Here is a 21406-nt window from a genome sequence, read left to right as displayed (position 1 = left end):
ATTAAGATTTAACTTATTTTCTCTCTCTCACCAAAGTGACACCAGTAAAAACTCAATCATGTTTTGGTTTTCCATAGCATATGGAACTCCTTGTTTAAGGGATAGTTTATCCAAAAATAAAAGTCTGTGATGAATTACTTACTCTAGTAGTTCCAAAGCTGTATATATTTCTTTGTTTGGTTGAACACAAAGAAAACATTTTGGAAGAATATTAGCAACTGACAGTTTTTGGGCATCATTGACTACCATCGTAAAAAATGTAATCAGAGGTGCCCCAGAACATTTTGCTTTCCTGACATTTTTCCAAATTAATTTATTTGTGTATTTATTCGGAACAAAGTAATGTATACAGGGATAAAAAAATCTTGGGGGGGAGTAAATCATGACAGATTGCAATTTTTTAGGTGAACTGTACCTTTAAGGATTATAATATACAGCACTCTACAAAGAGATGCCGCTGATTTTACAGAAATTTGTACGTTTTGAGAAGTGGCTAAATTCACGAAATATACGAATTAGCCACCTCTCGTACGCTAAGTATAAAGACATTCACATGCTCCGGTATAGCGGCGATCTATAGAAACAAATATTTTATAACTTTAAATCCTGGTGTATGTGGTCATAACCTGCAGGTACAACGGCTTGATTAGACATCACTCTTCTTGTTCTTTGTGTTTCCGCCCACTGCGATTCTGTAGATTAGCTCTCAATCACAGCATGCGTGGCTGCCACTCTAATAGCAGTAATCCAGTCAAAGGATTTGGGTCTGAATAAACTTGAGCGAGCACATGCCTTGTCTTAAAATCAGCTCCCTCTGCATCTGAAGGGGCATACACAGTTTCTACATGCGACTGGATATGTATAACACAGCGTGTAATTTGACGGTACTTCATATGTACCTCCGCAGACACAATCAACGGTAAATTGAGGAGATTCTCGACTGCCTCAAGAGGTATTCATTACCTCCAAAAGCCTTAAGAAGCCTCTGAACCACTGCACAATAATAAGGGGAGGACAAACCAAAGGCTTGTGGGTATTCCTACCATGATAAGAGAGCCTGCATGAGAAGAGATCAAAAAATGCTCCACTTCAGGGGTTTTTTGCCTTTATTTTCATATTACTCTTGACCTTGGACTAAAAAAAGAAAATGAATAATGAATATCCTGGTCAGCGTGTCTCCAAGTGTACATATCTAAATGAAAGTATAACGACAAAGCCAATGCCATCTGCAAACTCTTCAATTTTGGACAGGGCAACTGTGGATTAGAGTTTGGGGGTTTGACTGTGATGCAAAGAAGGATACAAGATCCCATTCTGTGCTGCAGAAGACAAACAGTCGAGACCCCAGCCCGAAGCCATATGGTGACAAAGGCCATCAAATCTTCCCTAAGGTCTTGTCAGTCCAGCCACAATCTATTGTCAGGCACTGTTGGTGTAAGGTGATACTCTCTCTACAGCTTTACAGAGGCCGTTTGCATGATAGCATCAGAAAGGCCAGACTACATGCAATCCTTCCAATCTTCCACTTTGTCATCCGTCAACTCAAAATGACAGAAAACCACCTGAGCAGCAATTCTGTAATGTGATGGTTTCTGTAACATTTGGCTTTTTGATCTATTGACGCATAATATTAAGTTGATTGATTTACTATGTTGTGTTAAATTTAAGGATGTGGATGCGTGGTTCAAAAACCGCAAAGTGTGTAATGTTGCACAGTAATGTTGATCTTGGATGAGTTTGATGGAAAAATGTTGGAATCCATGAAAATGTCTCTGGAGAAATACAAATGATACTTCGTTCACTTCATTTGCTGTATCACAATGCTTAGTGTCACATACATATTTCCACTCCGTGCTATCCTTGGCAGCTGCGGTCACGTTGTTGAAAGCTCCACTCATATAGAGGAACACAAATCAAAAGTGAGAAAAATGTAATTATATGTCATAAAGTGGTTTAATGCACTTCCTAATGCACTTTTCACAGCAGCTTCTGGATGGATGTATTAACATAAAGAGAGGGCAACTGATGAAACTCATATGCATATTGCTTCTCTCAAATCCTGAGATTTTAGCCCCTGTTATTTAATTCCTTCCCAAACAGCTCCGATCGGTTGCAGTCGCAGTCCTCAAAACATCTAATAACTAAATGGATTTTAATATATGAAATGGGGCTCAATTTAAATAGATCTAAGACTCCCCGAAGGCCATCAAGTTATGAGGGTCTAATCCACAATGTGAGAGTTTTCCCCAAAATGAATCTTTACAGCATACATCTGGATAATTCATAATTATTTTTGCATCAGAGATTATATTGTTAAAACACTATAAGATCATCAGTGAAGGATGGGCCAATGAAATGTGGGGGAGCTTGCAGATGTTTGAGAGATGTTTTAACATAATGAACATTTAGGATTGCTAGTTAAATTTTGTTTCCACAAACAAATTCTCAATGGTTAAACTAATACTATACACAATAACATTATAATTATCCATATTTGCTATGACAGATTTCAAAATGGGGAGATTTCTAATACCCCTATAATTTCACATATGTTTCTTTGTTCATTCAGTTTAGTTATGTAATTTAACCTTCAGAGCATTTCAAAAATCTGTCAATATTATGTCAAATAAAACAATACCTTTTTCGTATCTATTTAATGGATTTGTGGAAAAAACATCCTTGAATATAATCTTTAATAGGTCATTTGTAAATAAAAGTCTCTTAGGCATTAAGATATTCCAGCACCTTGAGTTATTCCCCAGACCCATGATAGCATAGGTAAAAGGTCAATAAAAATAGAAAATTGAGTGTAAAGAGGAAATTTTCGCGGATGGATGAATGCACTCAAGCATGAGTTTACCATTTTTAGTTTATTTATTATCTCCAAACTACTAAAAGCTATACATTCATGCATTTATGTTGTTCTAAACACATCTTACAATCAGTAGTTCCCTATGAAACTATGAAAGTTATTTGATGTCCCTCACCAAGATAAAAGTGCTCTCTCACCGTCTCTTACCCACACAAGGAAAAAAATAAAAATGCAAGCCATCCTACATTTTTCATGCTGGTTGTCACTCAAACCCCAACCAAGGAAGTCGTTTGATGGTAATATTTTGCTCAGCACGACATCTAATTTATTCTCCCTAATCATCATTTCTTTTTACACACCCTTTCCTCCGCTGACAGGAGCCCCGTCTTTCCCTCCTCTGTCATTTCTGATCTGGGTGGCACACTCCCATTCGGGTCACCGCCTCTGAGCAATACTATTCATGGGGGAACCGGAGGAGGGATTTACATCTCCGGGCCGAGTTTTCCCCTCCATTTGTTAGAATGCCAGGTCACCACACTCCTCGCGCAATGGAGGCAAGATAATGGCTCTTGGACTGGCTCCTATTTATTACTCACTCAGTGTGTCTGACCTTGCTCAGGGGCTGGAGATGAAGTGGTGATGTGTTTTTTTGATTTCCAGACTGTAGTCCTATAGAGTAGCCACGACTGAGCTTCCCTCATCCTCATCTAAGAAAGTCTAAAGTGGCTGTAGACATCTTTTGGTTACGTTTGGTCTCTTTTAGGTTAGGCCTGAAATCCAGAACGTAGATTGATTCACGTTCTTCTAAAAATAACCAGATTCTGGTTCTGTATGTTTCACACAATACACTGGCGGTTGAGATATTTCCAAGTCCAGCACTATGTGTAAAGATACCACGGCAGTAGCTCTCGGCTAACTGTGATGCATTAGGCAATCGTGCTCTTAACCTTCCTCTATAACAGAAATATTAGCCAGGTATGCAAATGCTCTTTGAGGTTTCCATGGTGGCAGTGGTCTCCGGCTCAGCATAACAAAGGGATAATAACATAACCATACCATCCATATGCTATTAACAAAATGGGATCTAAACATCTCCATCTTCCTGTTTTTGATGGATAATGTTTCTCATACTTTGCTTTTTTATGGAATATGAGTGGGTAGTGTTTAGAATTCCCAGGGGCCATTTTGAAAAAAAATGCACGGGAAGCTTTTCAGAGTGGCCACTTAGGGTTTCAGATGAGTCTGATGAATGAGTGTGGCGTTTCGATGTTTTATGAGGTATTATTATGAAGTTTTCTCCCTTTTCCAGCTTTTTTGAAGTTGGAAGGTGCACACCTGCAAAGAAGCAACCTTTAAGTTTAAAATTAGAGCTACAGCCATTAAATGGGCCTGAAAGAGCTTGTGGGTAAGTGACGAATAAACACAATAACGTTCTTATTGTTCTATGGTGTGACAGCAAATGTTTGATAACACACTGTTAATTATTACACTATTATTATTTACATTTATCATGTAAAATAGCATAAGAGAGATTTTTCTAAATTTCTTTCCAAAATTGTTGCCATCACACCATAAGACACATTCGCATAAGTTTGTCAAGATATGAGTGTCATTCACTAATAATTGCGTAGATTTTTCGTATTTTTGTACATTTGAACATCTCACGAAAATGTTCACCCTAATTCACAACACGTGCGTACACAAATAAGTTTGTTCTTAAACACGTTCATAATCTTAGTCAATTTGGAGTATTCTACTTGAGCGGCCACGTGAATAAGTTTAGTCATTTGCATACATCCACCTAACCTTTCCTTTACCACCTTTCGTCACTTAAGTTAAAGATACTCAAGGCAACCCCTCGTGACGCTGTCTACAGATGCGCTCTCACAAGTAATTCCAAGTGCGCAGTCCTCGAAATCAGTTCATACACAATAAAACACCTTTTATACCGACATGCTATTTACAGAGTTCCCTTTAGCCTGCTGTTAAAGCTTTTCTTACTCTATCACTGTATATGTATCACTGTAAATCTTATATTTAGAATACATTTTAGTACGAAAGTTTTCATGAATCATGATTTGTTCGTGAAAATGTTCGTACGCAGGTTTCACTCACAAATTTGTGCATACACATGCTTAATGAAAGAGACTTGATTCTATGTTGCTATTGCTATAAAATATTACCACTTTTTTAAAGTTGGTTTACCTGTATTTTACATTTTGCTCTGCTTTACATTGTGTTTTAATGTCAGAAAAATAACATTTGTTTTCTCAAAAGCAACTTACATTGCATTATACTGCTATACATTTGTTTTCCCAGTATGTACAAACCCTGGAATCAAACCCATGACCTTGATGTCGCTTGTGCCATGCTCTAACCACTGAGCTACAGGAAAGCTGTACATAAAAACACAACATAAAAAAAAGTTAAAAGTTAAATTATATATGTTATTTTACACATAACTAAATTTGCAGTCTAATTGCAGGTAATTTGACAGTTTAACTGCATTTCAAAAATACACGAAACGTCTGTAAAAAACCTAAATTCCATAAAATGATCTGTTGCTTCTCTACCTTCATCAGAAGTAATGTGTGTCCAATGAAATACAAGTTACACATATGGTGTGAGGCATCAAAGATCCTCCGTTCTGAATAACATGTGCACCTGTTTCAAAAAAGATACATCAAAAGCAGAGACGAAATGTTGGACTAGCTACCACCATTACACAGCCAGAAGCTGAGCACCGAGGACAATCCTCCACTGTGTACTCCTCTCTATTTTGGGCCTTGCTGATTTTCTGTTATCTTGCCTTTAATAGCTTTGATCAAATTGGTGTAGAGAAGGGGAGACTGCTAGGACCGGAATGGCTCCAGGCTTGCCGCAGCACTTGTGCAAAAACACTATTATTACTGATCCAAGCTGTTGCCGTGCATTGGGTGCAATTATATTCACTTAAGGGTCCCCATAGAGATGCGGCTGCGTGATTTTGAAGTTGGTGCTTTTAGTTGTTCCAGTAGGGTTTGGTCCTGCTGAAAGAAAAGATTTAAAAATGAATGTGGAGATAAAAAGAAAAAGGAAACACAGGTTACTCTGTTCCATCACATAACATTTGATTTATTTGTTGACGAGATGGAACGACAGCGATTGCCATTGTGGTCATAAGATACTTGACAGAGACACAACCTGCCCCTGTTATCAAACAGATAGGCCTATTGTTGCATGTTTCCTTAGATATTAATATTATTGGTAGTTTTGCTTGCTTATGTTTGTGTGACAAATCTTTGTCGCTATCCTTCCGAAACCTCGGATGTCCAAATTTGATGTTTTTAAATTTTCAATGTTGACAAGCACTTTTTAATCATTTTTAATACTCTGTTGTTTGTTGTAAAACCCAGAGAAAAACATAAAAGGTGACTAATAATAATGATTTAATATAATAATCACAAAATATGGAGTTACGAGGTTTCAGAAGGACATCAGCGATTTATTCATTTAATAGAAGCCAAAACAGCTTGTTGTATTGAGACGATGTTGAATTTATAGTTCACCCAAAATATATCATCATTTGGATCATTAATTTACCCTCATGTTATAAAACCCATGAATGAATCACAAAACGCCTATTTTGAGAAATGTCTCAAATGTCTTTTTATGTCCATACAATGGCAGCCAATGGAGAAAGAAAGTCATACAGGGATGTGTTTTCCGACATAACTTGCTGGTTAACCACCGTAGTACGAAGCATCATTGGGGAAATGAAACCGTAGTAACTCTGTCTGAGATCATTCGTTTGAACCAGGTTGGTTGAGCTGACCTGAAAAAAAATGATAAAAGTAAATTATGAAAGAGCTTTTTTAAACATGCATATTAGAAAGACGGAAGGACTGATGAACAAACATGTCTGCAACACAAACAAACCATGGTTTCCTTGTCCTACATTGTCCTTCATTTACCCAGTGCAGCTTCACTCATTAGCAGTATTGTTGGATCTGTCGTGAAATGACAGTGTTGCACTGAATTCTTATATTTTTCCAATTTTTTCCCCTTAATGATTCCGAAAGCCGAGTCGGTCTGCCTCGGCAGACAAGCCCCCTCTGTGAGAGAGCCCTTGATTAATGATCTGGAAAACACTTTCAGCTGATTAAATAAAATTGACTGGATTTTTGCATTTTATCATAAAGTGACCATTGCATGCTTGAAATGACCCAGTAGAGAAAGCACGGCCCTTTTTCTCTCTTGAGACAGAATCTATATTTTGTCCCTGGCAGATGTAAGGGTGAGATGTCTCCTCAAGCAGAAAAACACACTCTGTCACCAGCAGATGACAGTACCTGCACCCCTGTACGGAAATGCGAAGCCTCTGTACGGGAGCGCAGAAGTTTCCTTTCAATTTCCCATCAGGTTATTGAGCAATGGGGCATTCTCGCTCTCTCCATTCATCTGGAGATTGGGTTTTCAAGCTAAATTAGTAATGGTGTCGGCAAGCTCGTCATATTTACTTTGTTCTGTTACAGATACAGTGTTTGTCGGCAGTGTTATTTTGACTACATTTTCATGCATAACATATTTGATGTGATATACAATTAGACGCTTTTGTTCAAACAGAACTCCTCATCTGTGCAGATACACTAGATGTGTACATTGATTCACTGTAGCATTAAAACCTAAGTGCCTTGTAAAACCAACCCCACAAGACAGGTTCGACTTGCTTTTACAATACCACTATCCTCTAGATAAAAAGGCCAGTGGTGAGATGATAAAACACAGAACTTTGGTCCATCTCTTTAGCCACAGCCCCCGCCCCACTCGACAACACAAATAATTACCGTCCATTCCCAGCATCATCGATCATCCATAGTGCAGATCATTGCGCTTTCAAAGGAGGTCTCTCTTCATCAACATCAAACCCATTTGAGTGGAAAAACTGCAGTGTCCAAATGATGTTTACACTTGGGCTCTGATGTCTCTACTTAGTGATATACCCAGGGTAGCAGGCATACTTCCCTCACCAGGGCTGAGGGCAGCTTCATGGCCCATTGGGCACAGGGCTCCAATAGCATTATGTTCCATTTACAAAATGACTAAAACACCTGGCTGAAACATACATGAATTTCAGAGCTATTGAGTTATTAAAGGACAAGAAAGTTATGCCGGAATTGTAGGACGTGAAAACATTAATCTTCAGTAATGGTGAAAGTAAAGGTGTAGTCATGTAGACTGGCTGTGTTTGTTGTGTTTAGAGGAAAACTAAAATGCTCAGAGGTTGCTCTTTTATAGCTCAGGAGATTGCGTTCTCTGTTGTGTTAAAGCTGTTAATATTCCGGCAGTTTGGGCTCCAGAAAGAACATAGAATTACATTTACATATCATAAAATATTCATTCTCATGTTATTTTACAGCCAAAGAGGCCAGTCTATTCTGTAATTTTTATACAGCATTTAAAAAATACACAAATATTCTGTCAAATTACATAGTGTGCGAACCTAGTTTGAGTTGTTTCTCCTACAATAAAATACACTATGAGTGTACATCAACGTAGATTTAAATAATCTGGGTCAGTTTGATGAGAAATGTTATGTTGAAGTGTTCAAAAATATTGACATATATTATAATATAATTGAATAATCAATGACTCAATTGAATGGTTCTGAGCTTCTGTTCAGTTTGTAACATTGTTGGGATCTCTTCTGAATCTATCGGAGACATTTGTGAGATTTCTGGCCCTTTTTCTCTGTAAAAATATCTAAGATTCAGGATTAGTTTCATTAAATCTCATTCATGTCTAGGTGACATAATTAAGATATTAAAGAAATCTCATCTGTGATTTTTCTTTCTGTTGTTATTGCAGAAGTAATACCTCACATAAATTATTGTGGATTGTAGTATTAATTAAATTATTTACATTGCTTTTAGAGTGGATTTTAATGAGCTGATCGTTTTATTTTATGTACCACTGTGAACGGATATTCAATGAAACCACCAGATATAAGGTTATATTCAAGTCTTACGAAGACAATACAACAGCTTTATGACAGAAACGATTGACATTTAACTTGCTGTTCATCAATAATTTTCTCCTTCACTGCAGCTTTTAAATCTCATTCATGTTAGCGCATGTACAAAAATGGCCTGTCAAGAAGTCTCATGCCACGTTTGATGTCAATGGTGCAAAAAATCTCAATGTGCATATTCAAATCGCATGAATAATGCTTCAGACCTATAGTGCATTGGGTGATTTGTAAATCAATTTTGATGTATTTTTTACAATACTCTATACAACTTTAGTATAACTTGGAACAATTTGGAACATTTTTGGAGCTAGAGAGCCTATAGTTACTATTCACCTGTACAATGTCAACATTGTACAGATATGGGTTGTCATAGACTAAACCATCCCTTTAAGTTGATTCCCCAAATTTCAAGAAGCCAGTTTAAAAGCGCTCATAAAAGCAATGATCTGTCGTGAACTCGCTCTTGTACGAGCCCACCTGCATGTTGGCTTTATTTGCATATGTGTAATGATGGAGCAGGAGGCTGCTCATGCTATGAGACGAGGGAATGCCGAGCTGCTAGCGGAGAGCTGCTGTGAGACACGGCTGCTTAATGGCATCCTGACAAACAGCTGGCAGTCTGTGGGCAAATATTTATCGAGTCTGAAAACCTGACATCACCTGGGCTTATCACTACATAAACACCCTGTGTAAACAGGCGCACGGTGGCTTGTTTGTGATGGTTTAGAGAATACATTTCACAGAAAAGCAGCGAAGCACATTTCCATTCTCTTCATTACTGTGAAGCTGTGCAGTAGCCCTGCTAAAGTGCATCCCCCCCATCCTTCTTTTATGTTCTTCTTCAGCTTAACCTTAAGAGGTCACCGAGAGGTCATGCAATTGCACGTAAGGCAGTTCTATAATTGACTTATCTTTTGATGCACATGTTTAGAACTTACTAGATATTTAGTGTACATGTAAAATGAAATCAAATATCAGACAATTCATTTTCATTTAAAGGTGAATTTTATTGAAGTACAGTAACTGTCATGCAACATGTTTATATACACAATAGGTTATAATAACACAGCTGTGTCTCAGAATAATTCTTGAATGTGTATCTCACTCAACAACCAGCACAGATGCTGCATTTCAGTCAAATGGCCTACAAAGCAACCAACACTCTAATCCTATATGTAGCCAGCATTAAAAATTGGATTGGGTGCGGATGAGATTAGATTAGGCTTGCTGGATTTAAAAATGTTTAAAAGTAAAAGCTCCATTTATGCTGGAACATAATCTCTATTCTCCATGTGGGAGCATCAAGCCGCCCAACAGATGCCAGTCATGTATAGAGATATTCATCTTCTGCCGGTTCCACTTTTTTCTAATGACATTTTTATTATGATTATTGCATTTCTTTTCTTTTCTTATTCATCTTGATTTTCCTAGCGTGTGCTTTCTTTCTCCTGTTTCATCTTCAGGTGGCTTCATCATCGCAGAAGCTTTGGTTAACCCTAATAGGCCAACCTGATGTCACCTAGAGTACGCATTTTCCATCAATTGTTTCCGTTCTTCCAGCTTTTACAGTGATTTCTTCAAAGCTAGAAATCGGATTCATGTCCTCGGCCGTTACATCACCTTGATAACCAAATAATTCAGAGTGCTTTTAGGAAATTACAGTACCTCTGCCTGAGAGCTAATCCGTACTATGAAGCGCCTCCAGTCTGAAATATATAAAACAATGCACAATCCAGGAAGCAATCATATCAAGAGATTGGAATTGTTTTTTATCTTATACTCCAATCATTTTAGCAAAATAATATTAGAAATAAAAAACAGTTTTTGCTTTAAAAATATTTTTGCTTTAAATAGCAATCATAGGAAATAAAACATCTGACCAGCAGCATTTTAAGAAAGCTCTTTTTTAAATACATTATAAATGGCCTCCATGCTGTAAGACCCTGTTAAAATGCCCTGCTGGTAATGCTGTCCTGGCAGATCGCCCGGTATTGCCTGCCACCAGATCTTTAGAATCATATTCAGCCATGCCGGATTCACTCAAAGAGCTCTTGGGTTACATCTTAATCCCTTACATCCAATCTAGACAACATCTGCAACTCTGGAATCAGACTAATATGCCTATGGCACTCAATGACAGCTTAAACATACTATCTACAGCTCCCACCACACCCACAGACACAAACATTAAAGACAGAGAACATTATATCCATTGTGTATGGATAGACACAAAAAGACAATGAGCTTGAATTGACAGAGAGGATTCTTCATCAAATTCAAAGACTTTCTCCCTTCAGCTTTTCTTCAGTCAGGGTTTCCCTAATCTATACCGCCGTTTAGCTAACTTGCGATGGCACATGTTTTTGGTCTTTGACGTGAGGGGTCTGCCGCCTGTGAGGGCCAGCGGGGCCAGATGTCTGAGAGGAACTGGACCCCATAGGATCCACCTTCAACCATATGGCACTTATCCACATCTCAGCACTGGGGTCATGGGCACAGTGAGGGATCTGTTTTCAGGCGGCAACCCAGTCGAAAGCGCTGCAGGCTAACACCACTAATCTGTGTTGGAAGCTTCAGTGTTTCTCTGGATTAAGAGCACATGAGGTTGGGGAGGGGGCTCATAGAGCCTCTGGCACAATCTGACCTTTATCTCATTGATGTTAGAAAAGTCTATATCATTTCTAGAAAAAACTGTCAATATGATGATTTGAAAGAAGTGAAAATAAAGAAGCCTGAAAATTTTGAAAAATGATAAGACACAGTTTTAACTTTCCATCTATTCAGTGCGGCATGTTATTGGTTGCTTTGTCTTCATTATTTGGTCCATTTAAAAAGAAAAAAAATAATTTGTGTTTTCTAATAAATGAAATATATGTTGGCACAATTATACATACTTTTTGTATAAACGGTTAAATTAAAACATTTTTAAGATCATTAAAAACATCTTAGTCGAGTGTTTCAATACTTTTGGTAGCGTGTATAGGATAGTTCACCCAAATACTATAACTATTGACTTATACTTTGTTTACTGGAAGAACCTTCATTGAGTTCTCTTCATTACAGCCGGTCTTATTGATGTTTTTCCACGTGTTTTTATATGATATCATTTCTTAATATCTTCATTTTATAATACATAAGGTCACTACGAAAGATCTATACATACAAATATGTTTTATTTTTTCAACATAAAACACGAGTACATGAGACTAACTTCTACATTTTATTCTGGGTGCACTACGCTTTCAATTGTAAAGCTGAAACAGACGGCTATTGTCACTATACGTTTTCCTTTCAATTGATGAACAGATCCCGTCTATCTGATAGTCAAAGAAATTACCAGGTGCAAAGCAGTTCCACACCAGTTGCAGGAGGGGTAGTAGAATCTTATCATGATCCCGCACCTGCTGACGTAAGTTAGCTGACGTTGCGTGGAGAACATCGTCTCCTGTGAGCTTTGTTGTTATTCACTCAGACTCCTCAAGCTCTCATCATGTGTCTCTCAGACTGTCTACTTCACAATGGAGGACGCGGGTGTGTTGAATTGAGGCATGTCTGGTGAAAGATTACCTGAAAGTGGGGAGAAATTCTTGGCTACTGTAATTGAGATCAGTTATCTGCTGGTATTAAACGTATAGTTTTTTTATAAACGGATATAAACTTGTGCTTAGACATCATTTCCTAAGCATTCTTGATCTCCAAAAGTTGTAAATCTTAAGAGCAAACAAAAGACATCATCTAAATAAACCGTCAACTGATTGATCAATATAATCGATCATTCTTTATCAAACCACCCGGCCACCAACCACCATTAGCTTCTCAACCCACATCCTGTGGTGATTTTACATCACAGGCCTAAACCAACCAGCATCAGCCAATCAAGTCAAATAGATCTTGTACTCTACGCCGAGCGTGGAATTATGGGTGGGAGGACACAAAGCCCCCCTCAGGCAATAGGTAGCGGGACGGCTGCTACATCTTTGAAGCTGATATTGCACAGAGATTACCTTTAACAAAGAACATCAACCTGGTGTGATATAGCAATGCTGTTGTTGGTGCTTGTATTTTGACAGGGGCTATTCACCTGGGATTTCTTACAGTTGCTCAGTTAGGGGATAATAGATGATCCACTCCGCAACTGTGTGTGTATGGATTACACCTGTAAAACTATACAAATCGGAAGATATTGCCGTTTGCTTCAAGGGAAAACAAAGAGGAAACATCACACCAAAGATTAGTTCATTGAGGGATTATATTACAGATATAAGAAAAAGAGAGAGACATACAGGATTTTTCCATACGTCGGCAATTAAAAAGCAGAAGACAGTCAGTTCCATTTATTATTTCGATCATTTCGTTTGTTCTTCTCTTTTTTTGAACCGTTGGTGGTGTTGATAAAAAGCAGATACATGCTTTTGATGTGATAGTAATAAAAAAGCTATTTAAATGAACCTCATCGTATGTGACATCATAATGCTGTTTAGTCGCACATGCAAACATTTAAATATATATAAACTTTCTCCATTACCACTTCTATTTTATATATCACCAGGAAATGCAATGAGCATTATTGACACGTATTTAATCATATAATTGATAAGATCTGTCAAATGAATCATATAAAACATTCAGTTTGCTTGTCAACCTCAGATGACACAAACACAACAGAATGCATGTTCTATATGTAGACCACCTCTCTTCTACCCCTGACCTCCAATAGAGTAAGAATATGGCCGAAAGGTATAGCGGCAGGTACCTTAGAGGTACTGTAATGGGTCTCTAGTGCCACCCTTTGGTGTCTTTGGTTACTGCGCTTTGTGGCCAAATCAGAGCACTAATGAACAGACACCCCGAGAAGTCCCTATTCGGTTCTCTCCATGCAACACTTAATTTCTTTAATTATACAGTTTATTAGTTTTCTTGGTTCAGCACGCACCAATACATCCTCCATGTGTTGTTGATTCGGAGTGTCAAGAACTGCAAACTCCAATCAAAGAAAATTCAATTCCATTAAACAGCATTCAGTGAAGCAATTTGAGTTCTTAATGAGAAAGCACACATGGGGAGCGCTATAAATGTTGTGTGTTTGCTTTTTTTTTTCTTTAATTGTATGAGAATGCATTCGCTTTACTTGGTGAGCTAATTATGGATTAGACCCCGTCTCCTGCCTCACAGTGGGAAGAGCCGTGGTTATAGACTTGAGCATTATTGGAAATGTGTCAACAAAGCCGCGTACTGCAACATGTACACAAACAATTGTGGCAGTTTTCCCCCATTCTGTTTCCTAATGAGTTATTAATACTGTGAAGCGTTTTGCTTTATAATGGGGCAGGAACAGGCGGTGCTGTTATTATATTGCATGTGGTTTATTATATTGCATGTGGTTTATACATTTTGATTAGCACATTATCTCAATGTCGTAAAGTTTCCCAGCTTAACACATTACTTGTGTTTTACACAGCAGATTTCTTTATGGGACAAAGCATCCGGATTTAGCTTCCATTAGTATTCCAATAGTGGCACTTAACAGATCAGTTTATTACAGTAATGGAACTACAGTAAACTTGAAAAAACATGTTCTTTCCTCACGTGATTGATTGAATCTGTCAAACTGTAAACTATGAGCTTTCTATCGCAGCTTCTCTGTGCTGTTATAGTTAAATAAAGTCTAAATAAAGCTCTTGTATTGTGATAATACAAGGAAGCTATATGTTTTTACTACAATTATCAGCCACGGTGCGAATTTACATCAGAGGTGCAATAAACACAATTACACCTTAGCAGTCATCATAGCTCACAACAGACAGGACTTTCTCTATTAGCTGCTATAAAGCATTGTTTATATATATATAAAAGTGTTGTATATGCAAATGGAACAGATCTTAATAACAGACCTCACTGATCAACTGCAGCTTTTCCAAAAATGTCTGCTGAAATGGTTGGTTGTATTATATCCACTATATCTAAGCATAATGAAACATCAATAAGCTAAACCAAGAGTTTTACCTTTTTATATCTAAGCATAATGAAACATTAATAAGCTAAACCAAGAGTTTTACCTTTTTTATAAATATTTTGTTTTTTATGATTGTCGAACGATTTACCATAATCAATCACATTGGGCACAAAAGTTGTGTTAAAGGGGTCATGTGGCACGGCTAAAGCGAATATTATCATTTGTTTAAGATGTAATGCAATGTGTATACACGATATAAGGTTAAAAAACGCTGTATTTTCCACATACCGTGCATTTTTGTATCACCTTTTGACCCATCATTTTATATATTTATTTAGTTTCAACATCATATACAAGCCTCTGAATTTGTATCTATATCCAGCATATACTGTATGTGTTCCATGTGATGTCTAAACTGCCTGTCGGCCTCTTGCTGCCTGTGACATTAAGGACAGCCATCTTCCATAATAAAATCGCTTATGGCAGTGAAGCCATACTGTACTTTGGTCTTTTAGTGTCTGATGTATCACAGTCGCACCACTGGAAAAGCCAATTAGCAGCGCTTTGACCGGTGTTAGAGCCCTTTACAGCCCTTCAGAGGTCTCTCGCTGCAATTAGACCATATCCATAATGAATCAAACGTTACTGCACATTCCCAGAATACTTTGTCTTTCCTTTATACGCTTCAGTAGACTCCGATAACAACCTTTCGGTAAGTGAGAGAGGGAACAGATGAGTGATGAAGCCATTTCATTTATTCATCAGAAACAGTTGCTTTAGTTCAAGATTGAACTGTTCTTGCATCTCTTGTTATTACCGTTCAGGTTCAGCCAGCTACTAAAACGACAATATCAGCCTATTTTGTCGACATTCCCTGCCAAGAGCAGTATTGATCGATTAACCACTCCGCCAATGAACTAACAAACACTGACCTTTTGAAGTCCGTGGGGCGTTTGCCAAAAAAGAGAAAAAGTCTTTACCACATTGATTATTTAATGGAACCACAAAATGATGCTTATCACACGCCGTTTTGTCACTCATCTGAGATCAATAGGCCCTCGATACATTGACCTTTGTAGAGATAAGCAAGTGCTATTCCAATGTATTGTAAGTTTTGTTTACTGTCGGTGCTCATTTTAACAAAAATCTGTGTTTTGAAAGATTGTGTGCAAATTCTGATTGATCCAAATGGTCTTTACGTTTGCCTACTGTCCAGACTCATCCACGCTGAGAATCGATGAACTAATTGTGTCTATGTTAAACACAATTTGACGGCCTTATCTGTTCATGCTATGAGCGCAGAGACATACAGTGAGCTATGATGTGCTACAGTCTGCGGGTTTTTCTTTAGCAATACAAGCGCATTTGTGACATTGATCTTCCTGTGTAATTCCAAGCCTATAAGTAGCTGTAAAAGACCGCAGACTGCCCCATCTGCTCCGTTGGTCAAGTCGATTGAATGCACAACATAAAAGGAACAGCAACGTGACCGATTCGTAAATTTTTATTGTTGGACGAATGGACCGAGGTACCGTATGAAGTGTCTGGAGTACAACTGGCTTTCTCAATAGACATCAGCCACATCGAGACAAACAGGAGATGACATGGAACATAATGCACCAACTAGATGCCACCCAGGGCTGCGGTAATGGGTCAGAAATCCAGGAGCCTAAAGCAGAAGCTGTCAAAACCAAGCAGTGCATGGACGGCTAACGTTTTTCATTCGTTTTACCTCGCAGCTAAATGCGGACGTCCAGAGCCTGGCCTCCTCCCTTCTCTTTTTCTGATCCACCCTGCAGTGTGAATCAGCCAGCCGTGATAAAAAACGTTCGCTTTTTAATTAATCACCCTGATACGATGGCCAGTCGCTAGCTCTCCAAATGTAAATCAATGGCGCAAGCCACATCCCTGTCAATATTTTCCAAAGTGCAAAAAATGCTCAGAGTCACAGCCCGGCTTGACCTAATAATGCACCCTGAGGGGATGCTGGCACAATGGTGACTTCACCACCATACATAGAATTCATTGTCCCTGTTAGTTCAGAGTTGGCTACAGGCTACAGTGAAAAGCGACACATTCAGAGCTCACAGAGGAAAGTCTTTGACCTACTGTGTGTGCTAAATCATGCACAGTTTAGCATCCTACCAAATAAAATGCAATGTATTTAGTGCACAGCAAAATCGGCAGTGTTAAAAAATGTCAAATTAGTATATAAAATACACACATAGATAATGTGGATTATATATACATTGTGGTTATTCATTTGACCATTTTTAACACTGGCGATTTTACAGTGTAGTTTTATTTTTGGAGTTGAAAGCTTTAAGGGATACTTCACCCCTTAAATAGATCTTTATCATCAATGATGCACCCTCATAGCGCAAAGCTGTACATGAATCTTTCTTTGGAACACAAAAGAAGATGTTTTGAGGAATGTCTTTCTGTGGTTTTGTGTCCATACACTGGAAGTCAATGGGGCTCAGTTTTGTTTACCAATTTAAATGTTACTGTTCTACTGTTCATATGTTGCTGCTATTATGTTAATTGTCACTTCATTATTTTGTCATGTGGTCATAGCTCAAATTGTTATGTATTTTTTGGATGGGTGTAATTGATAAACTATTATGTTGTACAAAATCTAATTTTACATGTTCAGAAAAATCAGGACATACTGCTGCTGTAATATGGAAACGTGCTGTAAACTTCTGTGTGCGGATCAAGTGTATGCAACCGAAAAGCCATATTCAATTATATTCTGCTGTATGGTCATGAAAGCGATAATGTCCATGCAATGTTATCTCTTATGGTGGGTTTATCTTTTATTGACCTTGTCAAGCCAACAGCTGACAGCGATTGATTTCAGCTTGTTTTTCCTTGGAAATAGGATCATTGTGGAGCATCATGGGAATAGTTCAGCTCCCTGATCAATGATGTGGGTACTAGTGAAGTCAAAGAGCATCAGACTGACATCGTGTATCATGGAGTCTTTGGAGTGTTTAGGGCCTCTTACCTCATCACTATAGCATCAAGCAGTCTGACATGATCAGATCAAACAGACTATCATTATTGTAGATTTACTGCCCTAACATCTACCTCCATAATCTAAAGATATGATTTCCAAAACAAGTCTATTTTGAGAGCAGTTTTGTAAAGGCGAAAATATGGTTAAATGCTGCCATCTATAGGAAATACTTGAATGAACCTGCTTCCATTTATTAATTATATCTGATAATTTTTTAGTTTTTTTATTTAATCTGCAATTTACGTAGTATGTCTACATATTTGTTACATTTTTTAATAATTTAATTTGTTGAATTTTCAATTGGTGGGATCTAAAAATCTGAACTGCTAAACAGTTTCCACAATGGTGCAGTTTATTGAGAAAGAAGACCTGCATTGAATGTTGTGGCGCTGAATGCCTTACAAAGCACAAAATGCCTTTGAGACGGTTGTTTTGTAAACTTTGATTTTGTAAATACGAGAGATATCTTTACAAAACCAGTTAATTTTTATTAAATATTTTTTAAATATAAGTATTAAAGATATTTCAGCATCTCTGTCAAAACAATGAGGGATTCCTCTAAAACCTTATTTGACAGTGTAAATAAAACACTAACAGTTACTTAAGATGACAGAGGGAAATGCATAACAGCAGTGTTTAAATTATAAACACTGAAATTACTATTATGTCAATTGTTCAAGTATGTTCTTCTATAACGAAACCAGACATGTTTAATTCTATTGCTGCAAAGATGCAGCCAAAAATCACAAGCAGACTGTCATTTTTTGGTTATAATCTCTGCATAATTACTAATTGGGAGAATGTAGTCAGTTTTACATTTTTCATTTTGTTCCATGTACACATGTAGAAAGCAGTTACTTGTTATGGGTAACCAATCTAAAGAAGTTATTACATTTTCGTTTGGACAATTCATAAACATTAAATAAGTAACATGGGGATTTTTCCCCAGAACACTAGTGGTTTCTCCTATCAACCACCAGGTGGTGATCTTGACTTGCTCTTTCTCGGTTTCCATATTTGAGAGTATGTGAGCACTACAATGGACTTTCTGCTCTTCACTTATCCATCACAACTATTTTTCCAAACTCTAGACTTCCCTATTTTTTCACTACCCTTTCTACAAAGTCTGATTGTCTCCAGGGATTTTAGACCAAACTTTCTGTTTGTTAAACTATTTTCATTAATACTGCGATGAATTTGACTAAATATACCAGTAAGATATTACAACAAGCTGTACAATGTCTCTGCTCAAATACTGATGGGGTTGAAACATTATTGAGTTAAACTTTATTTTGATAATAGATCTGAATGGCAGACAATCATTTCTGAATTTGTACAAAGTGTGTCAAACCCCAGTTTCTGATAGATGTAGGCATGTCATTTCAACATAAGCATGACATCAGAAAAATGTTGAAGCTTACAGGAAATAACATACAGACCCGGTTTCTAAAACAAGGCTTAGCTTAAGCCAGACTAGACCTTAGATACATTAGTATATTTAAGTCGCTTTTATAAAAAATGCATTAGAAAAAATAATACTGGTGTTCATAATGGGACAAAACAATAACACTGACATATCTTAAGATATTTCAGGGCATGTTATTTTATTTTACTTTCATTAAAGTACATTTTAGTATTTTATTTTCATTTAAGGCAGCTCAAACATTCATTTTAGTCAGTAACTTCCCTTAAGCCTTTTTCTGTCAAATCTGCCTGTATTGTTGCATTTTAAAACGTTGTTTTTGTTCAACATTGAATGCTTTGAATTGTATAAATCAATTCTGGCTTGATGTAACGCATACAAGTAACTGACATATATGCACTGTAAACATGACTAAACAAAGTATGTTCTTAATATTTGCTCAGTAAATGCTTTGAAAAGGCAATAAGTGTATGTGCAAGTCATTTTGTGTATTGCTGTCAGAATGTTGTTATTCCACAAGTAACACTAGCGATTAGCCTTGAAAACATATGGTGCAAACTACATGATATAATATAAAGTAAAAGATAGATATAAAGTAAAAAGTAAACTTCTGTTAGAATTCACCAAACTATGGAGTCTATATTAAATATATAATTTGTTTTACATTTATCTATTAATTAAATATAAATGTATATTCTAGAGAAATTAACTTCTGGAAAATATACATCAACTGATATTTAAAGATTTTTTTAAGTTAATATAGCTGTTTATTTTTGTGATATTTACTAAGCCACTGAATTATTTGAGAGTGAACTGTACAAACACAACACTACCACCAGATGTCAGCATTTCATTCATGATTCAGCGAACCTGTTACGACAGTAGTTATTATCGCCAAGATCCCTTCTAACACACTAGTAAACTATTTTTTAATACATCTTGAGTCTTCTCAGAGTGTACAGCATACAACAATAAAGAAATACTCGTACGCCACAGTCCAGATGATGCTTGAAATGTTTGACTTTTTGTTATAGTTGTCGTTACAAAGTCAAAAGTCAAGTCAAAGTCTGCTTCATTGTCAATTCTGACACATATACAGTACAAACATATAGAGGATTGAAATTGAGTTACTCTCAGATCCACGGTGCAACACAGAATACAAATATAAATATAAAAATACAGATAAATACAGATTATTATGTGTATATATGTAAAATGCAATTTTACAAGCAGGGGTATTTAAAAAAAGAAAAAGAGGATGGCAGATAGAGTGCAAACCAGTGATGTGAATATACAACAGTGCAGATGTGAGGTAGTGCAAAGAGCTTATCAGTGTGAAAAAAAACGCACTTCATCTGTGCGTTTCATAAATTTAGACCTAATTGTTATTATATGAGGAACTAAGGACGTCATCGAAATATTCCAGTAATTAAAAAAACATGCACATATTATTTAAATCCAAGAAGGGTGACATACACAAATAGTTAGTGTTATTGGGAAAAAATACAAATGTTGATTTTGTTTTGGATACGTGTTTTTGAAACCAAGCAATTGACTCAGTGGACAACGTGAAACGGGCAAACAGTGCAGCCAAGGAATCTGTTGTGATAAAGCCCTCATAGAACATTACAGTCTGTATAGCCTTTATCTGACATGTGAAAGTAAGAATTAACTTTTAGAGACGTTTAACTTTTCTTGGCATAGACAGATATACAGATATTTCAACAAGGGCCAAGAATTGGATATGGTTTGCATGTGGTTGAATCGGCTATCCAAAGTTAATAAGACTTTAGTTCTCTATAATTAGGTTATAATTTATATTTGGACGGTTTAATTGAAGTCTCAACGGATAAACAAAGGACTATGGACTTAAATTGCTAAATGGTCCAAGGTCTAAAAAGTTATAGACAATTATTCAAATAGACTAAGTCTAAGTCTTACTGTCTGCAAGGTCTTACTGTCTTCCTCTCATTTGTGTCTGGTGTTTTGGTTAATACACCGTGATTTATTTCTATTCGGTCGATTGGGACCCCATGTATAAATTGGTGGCGTATAGGTAATGCGTATTAAAGCCATATCCATGAGTTAACAAATGTTTACTCCACTTGACATTTCATGAACCACAATACAAGTCAAGACACATTTAGTCGGGTCTGGTTTGGCAAAATGTAAAACTATTATTTTGT

This window comes from Barbatula barbatula, assembly GCF_947034865.1.
Source record: "Barbatula barbatula genome assembly, chromosome: 2".
Taxonomy (NCBI): Eukaryota; Metazoa; Chordata; class Actinopteri; order Cypriniformes; family Nemacheilidae; genus Barbatula; species Barbatula barbatula.
The sequence above is the reverse complement of the archived record's forward strand: the minus strand, read 5'-3'. Positions refer to the sequence as shown.